This window comes from Bufo bufo, chromosome 5, assembly GCF_905171765.1.
Source record: "Bufo bufo chromosome 5, aBufBuf1.1, whole genome shotgun sequence".
Classification (NCBI taxonomy): domain Eukaryota; kingdom Metazoa; phylum Chordata; class Amphibia; order Anura; family Bufonidae; genus Bufo; species Bufo bufo.
The window spans coordinates 311,265,368-311,271,497 of NC_053393.1; the positions used below are offsets into that span (position 1 = coordinate 311,265,368).

The window sequence follows — 6,130 nt, forward strand, 5'->3', positions numbered from 1 at the left end:
TGGACGACAACAGGACATGTTCTATATTTTTGCGGATGCAACGGAAAGGACATGCAGACAGCATATGGTGTGCTGTCCGCATCTTTTGCGACCCCACTGAATTGAATGGGTCCGCATCTGACCAACAAAAAATGTGGATCGGATGTTGACAAAAAAAAAAGTGTGTGTGCATGAGCCCTTATTATGACTCAATAGTTACACTGCCGATCCCCCCCACGGGACAGCTATCTATGGCATTCCGTCATCTGATATTAGCTAAGTAATAATCCCTCCTTTGGGAATCTGTTAAATCAAGATTATTACTGCTAGTCTATATATGCTGTAATATTATACACTGCCTGTCCAAAAAGATTCTCAATGGGGAATCTGGACTCTGTGGTGGCCAAGCCATGTGTGAAAATGATGTCTCATGCTCCCTGAACCACTCTTTCACTCTTTGAGCCCGATAAATCCTGTATTGTCATCTTGGAATATGCCCGTGCCATCAGGGAAGAAAAAAATCCATTGATGGAATAACCTGGTCATTCAGTATGTTCAGGTAGTCAGCTGACCTCGTTCTTGGAGCAAATACTGTTGCTGAATCTAGACCTGACCAACTGCAGCAACCCCAGATCATAGCACTGCCCCCACAGGCTTGTACAGTAGGCACTAGGCAAGATGGGTGTATCACTTCATCTGCCTCTCTTCTTACCCCGATGTGCCCATCACTCTGGAACAGGGTAAATCTGGACTCAGACCACATGACCTTCTTCCATTGCTCCAGAGTCCAATCTTTATGCTCCCTAGCAAAATGAAGCCTTTTTGATTAGTGGTTTTCTTATGGCTACACAGCTGTTCAGTCCGAATCCCTTGAGTTCCCTTCGCATTGTGAGTGTGGAAATGCTCTTACTTTCACTATTAAACATAGCCCTGAGTACTACTGTTTTTCTTCGATTTGATTTCAAACGTTTAAGTGATCGCCGATCATTCAGTATTTTTTCCCCGCCACATTTTTTCCTCGAATATGATGGGTCCCCACTATCCTTCCAGTTTTTAATAATGCGTTGGACAGTTCTTAACCCAATTTTAGTAGTTTCTGCAATCTCCTTAGATGTTTTCTCTGCTTGATGCATGTCAATGATTTGACCCTTCTCAAACAGACTAACATATTTTCCACGACCACGAGATGTGTCTTTCGACATGGTTGTTTAAGAAGTGAGAAGCAACTCATTGTACAAGTTGGGGTTAAATAACTTGTTGCCAGCTGAAAGATAATCGCCCATGCAGTAATAATCCAATAGGAGGTCATACCTATTTGCTTAGTTAAATCCAGGTGGCAACTTTTTTTTTTTGGACAGGCAGTGTATATATCGTATGTACACACACACACACATAATATATGCTACCAGCAAGAAATACAGAACTGACTTTCACAGCAGTGGTTTAATAGATCAAGCCAATCCGCACCAAAGGCCGATTTCAATTTCAGACAGCATTATAATGCCATGGGTCCACGTCACAGGAGCAACACTCAGGATGGTAGAAGCAGATAGGGCTCCTGGTGGAAAAGCCCGGCCAACGTCCTCGGCTCACAGTTTACACCTGGAAAAAGTGAACTCATTCAAAAGTCTTCTGACTCCTCAAAGTGTTCTTTGTACCAAGCGCTACTTGATGAGTCACAGGACGGTGCCTTCCAGTGTGAGTCAGTGTGTATGTGACCCAGCGAGCGGAAACTAAAAGTAACGGCATCCAGTTTCACTACTAGGCAGGGAAATCCAGCCATGGTGAGTAATAACACAACACAAGCCAGAAAGTGGAGGCTCCCAAGCGGTCACCGCTGGTCATACAAGTCCCTGCTCTTGTGAGGGACAAGATAGGATCTGGGTGCAGAACAGGAACCCCAACAAAAAGTCAGTCATCCCTGATGCCACACAGTGATGGAGACACGTTGTGATCTTGCGGGTAATACACAGCCCTGTGCCCACCTCAACTGGCAGGGACTCCCTCTATCACCTCACTGGCACCCATATAAAAAGGATCCAAGGCTGCTGATAGGATACCATGACAGCCAAGGCCCTAATCTAATGTGTATTAGAATGCTTGAAAAAGGCATAAATTAAGACTTTTTCCCCCATGAACATGCTTATATTGGGGGGGGGGGGGGAAGATAAAATGAAAAAAAAAAAAAAAAAAAAAAAAAAGAAAGTACACGGTGGACACAGCCTTTCACTTGGATGCAGCAGCCAGACACAGCACTATGCAGCGGAGGGCACCTGTAGTTTCTGGCACTGGCCTGAACGGACTAAATCGGTCTCCCGACAATCCGCCCTGTGGATAGTACTCCTTCTACGTGGGGAAGGCTCGGATACACGTTTCTGCACCAGAATCCGCATGTGTAACTTGTAACTACTTTTTATGTAATGCCCGCAGCCTGCCACCCAAAACAGAGGATTTATACTTACCTGCTTCCTGCTACTCGGCTCCTACCTGCTGACTTTGTCATCTCCATCTTCTCGATGCATGGTCACATGTTCAGCTGCAGCGAATAACTGGCTTTAGTAGTAATGTGGCTACAAGTAGCAAGTTGCCACTGAAGCCAGTTATAGGCTGCAGCAGAGCATGTGATCATTATAATGCACCGCCAGATGTAAACACTGCGGGGACCAGAAAATGAAGCAGCGGAGGCAGCGTGTAGGACCCGAGCAGCGGGAAGCAGGCAAGTATGAACCTTCTATTTCAGGCTACGGACATTAGATGAAAAGTCATTACTACTGCCAACCACTTTAAATGGGTATTCCCATCTCACACCTTGATATCCCTAGGATATACCATCAATGTCAGATAGGTGCAGGTCCCATCTTTGGGCCAAGTCTTCTTTGACGGGTGCTCTTTAAAGCTCTGTTCACACTAGTGGTAAAAATACCACTCTAGATATTGACCTCCTGCTAAGGTTTGGTGGACCTTGTTATGGAGGACCCGGCATGTCTATTATTACAAGGGATGCCAGGTGCAGAAGGGCTGACCAGATGCCAAGGAATTACCAAGCAGGGTAGTACAAGGGACTGGTAGCTTGGCTTTCTGGGATTACTGGAGGAATCAGAAATCTCATGTCTGTGGCCAGCTTTGGGCTATGTTCACATATTCAGGATTTTGTATGGCTTTAGGTGAATATTCCACATCAAAAGCTGACAATGCTTCATATCTTATCCATGTGCTCCAGACAAGTCTGTCAAAACAACCCACGGCAAGGAAAGCCCACAGATGTGCCCCACTGAACTACAACGGGGTTGATCCGAGTGCAGATCTCCAGGCCAATCTGCTATTCTGAAAATTCCAAGGTGGATTCAACTATGGCAGACCCTTCCCATGTGAACATGGCTTTAAAGTAGGCATAAAGGTGAAGCTTTCCTGCACATCTCACTGAATTGACTGCATCCGGCTGATATTCTATGAATGAAACCTCCCCATATGGGTGTATTCACACACAGCTTTTTGGAAGAGGTTTTGAGGCAGATCTGCCTGCAGGATTTTCAGCCAAAACCAAAAAAGTGGATCATGTGGGAAGGAGAAGGACGTCCTCCCTTTATATTTCTGATTCCTTTCTGGCTTTGGCTGAAAATCCTGCAGGAAAATCTTCCTCAAAAACTCTGTGTGGTGGTACCCCTAGTTTAAAGGGACACTGACAGGCCCTATAAAACAGTTATTCCTATGCAGTCATAGATCTATTAAAGTGTATTCCAATGATATAAGAGTACCCCCTGTCCGCATTGTAAACCATGTAAAAACAACTTTATATTCATCTGTCAATCACATTTCTTTATGCCCAAGGGGCGTTTTTTCTCCTACCTTCGCGCCCAGCCGTCGATTCCTAGCGCCGCCCAGCTCATTATTATTCACTGCGCTGGGCGGCTTTTACAGTCCCCGATCCTGCCGAGCCGGCGCAGCAGGAGACGCCGATGCCACCGCATTGAATAAGGGACGCAGGCGCACTGCGAGTGAGGGTGCCGGGTAAGTTATCCGGCGCACGCGCAGAAGGTACAAGTGAGGCCGATGCCCATACGTTTCTATTGGGCATGCACTGGCTCGGCAGGATCGGGGACTGTAAAAGCCGCCCAGCGCAGTGAATAATGAGCTGGGCGGCGCTAGGAAACGACAGTTGGGGCGCGGCTGGGCACAATGGTAGAAGAAAACCCGCCCCTTGGGCATAAAGGAAGGTGATTGACAGATGAATATAAAGTTGTTTTTACATGGTTTACAATGCGGACAGGAGGTACTCTTATATCATTGGAATACACTTTATAGATCTATGACTGCATAGGAATATCTAAATATGTTTATCGGGCCCGTCAGTGTCCCTTTCATGTCAGATAAGCGTGTCCGGTGCGGAAAACATGCCCCGTGTGGGGGCGCGATTCCCCCTTTGTGGACACTGCTCTTTTCACAGGACATAATGCAGTCAATATAAATCAGTAGATGCAAGCTCGGACAGAGACATCAGAAATCTCTGTAATGCCGCGCCGTCCATAACGGAATCACGCCCCCACACTGGACACACTAGGAGTTCTGACACAGATTCTGCCCCAAAACTGCACCGAAAAAAAGAAGAAGTGACCCGACCATTCTTGATGCAGATTCAGGGTCTAGAATTCCCACTGAAAATGGACAGAATGAAAAACTGCGTGCAAAAACACATAAAAAAACCACCACATGTAAAAAACAAAAACACAACAAACTTCCCTTCTTGGCGCAGCTTTAAGCTCCGCGATCATCAGCGCTGCGTCCCATTCAGATGTATGGGTGGCAGAGAGGATTTTTTTGGGCAAAATTTCAGCGTGGCTGTCTGTGCCAAAATTCCAATTAAAGGGGTTCTTCGGGAATTAAGAAAATGAAAATACTTAAATATTACTTTATTATAAATATATTCCCAAATACCTATCATTATTTATAATGGCTAGTTTTGTCTAGGGAGCAATCATCAGGGTTAACAAAATGGCCGCTGTCCCATTAATTCACACATGAGGACAAGTTACTTTACAAAACTGAGGTAAAGAGCTGCCTCATCCTCCTCTATAGGGAATATGATTCTAAATACAGATAAGAAGACATGAGGAGACATGAAGTACAGAGAGGATGGACAGGACAGGCTGTGGTGATGGAGACTGCATACAAGTGCTGCTGCTCATTAGCTGCATCCCCACCTCCTCTCACGTCTCCTCATCATCTCCATTCTCACAGAGATTCACCTGTATTCAGGATCATATTCCCTGACAAGCAGAGCCAAGAGGAGGATGAGGCAGCACTATGGCTCAATGTGGTGAAGTAACTTGTCTTCCTGTATGATTAGGACAGGTTTTGTGTGTACTGATAGGATGGCGGCCATTCCCCCCCCCTAATGATTGCCCCCTAGACAAACAAGCCATTCTAACTAATGAAAGGTAGTTGTGAAAATATATTATAATAAAATAATACTTTAATTTTTTTAATTCCTGGAGAACCCCTTCAAAAGACCGCTGTGTGAACGTCCCCTAAAAAATAAAATTTTTAATCTAAACGTGGAATCCTAAGGCCTCATGCACATGGCCATTGTGTGTTTTGTGGTCCACAAATCACAGATCCGCAAAAAATGGATGTGTCTGTGCACGGTCCGCAATTTGCGGAAAGCGCAGACAAGAATAGGACAGGTCATTTTTATTTGCGGACCACGGAACGGAGCAATGGATGTGGACAGCACACGGAGTACTGTCCGCATCTTTTGCGGCCCCATTGAAGTGAATGGGTCCGCATCCGAGCCACCAAAACTGCGGCTTGGATGCGGACCAAAACAACGGCCGAGTGCATGAGGCCTAAACCAGCCCTCGGGGGAGGGGGTGCCACACAGTCAGGTTTCTTGATGCAGTTTTGGAAGCCATAACCAGGACTGGATCATAAAGGAGAAACTTGTCTTTTTTTAATTCCACTTCTGGCTTTGGCTTCCAAGACGACATCAGGAAACCTGGCATGTGGCCGTACCCTCACATATCTGAAGCTGCACATCTGGGCATCAGCATGGGGGTGAAGAATGCTTCCTAAGCAGACATATAGGAGCAGGACACTGGGCACCTCTGTGTTGGTAGCCATGTCGCCAAGGAAAGGTGCCACAGGCAGAGCAGAA

The 6,130-nt window shown here is 46.0% G+C and overlaps 1 protein-coding gene across 1 annotated transcript in view; it reads right to left on the reverse strand.

Moving 5' to 3' along the window:
* Positions 1-6,130, reverse strand: part of PDCD6 (programmed cell death 6) — a 43,212-nt gene that overhangs the window by 36,618 nt on the left and 464 nt on the right. The gene's annotated exons all lie outside the window — the stretch shown is intronic.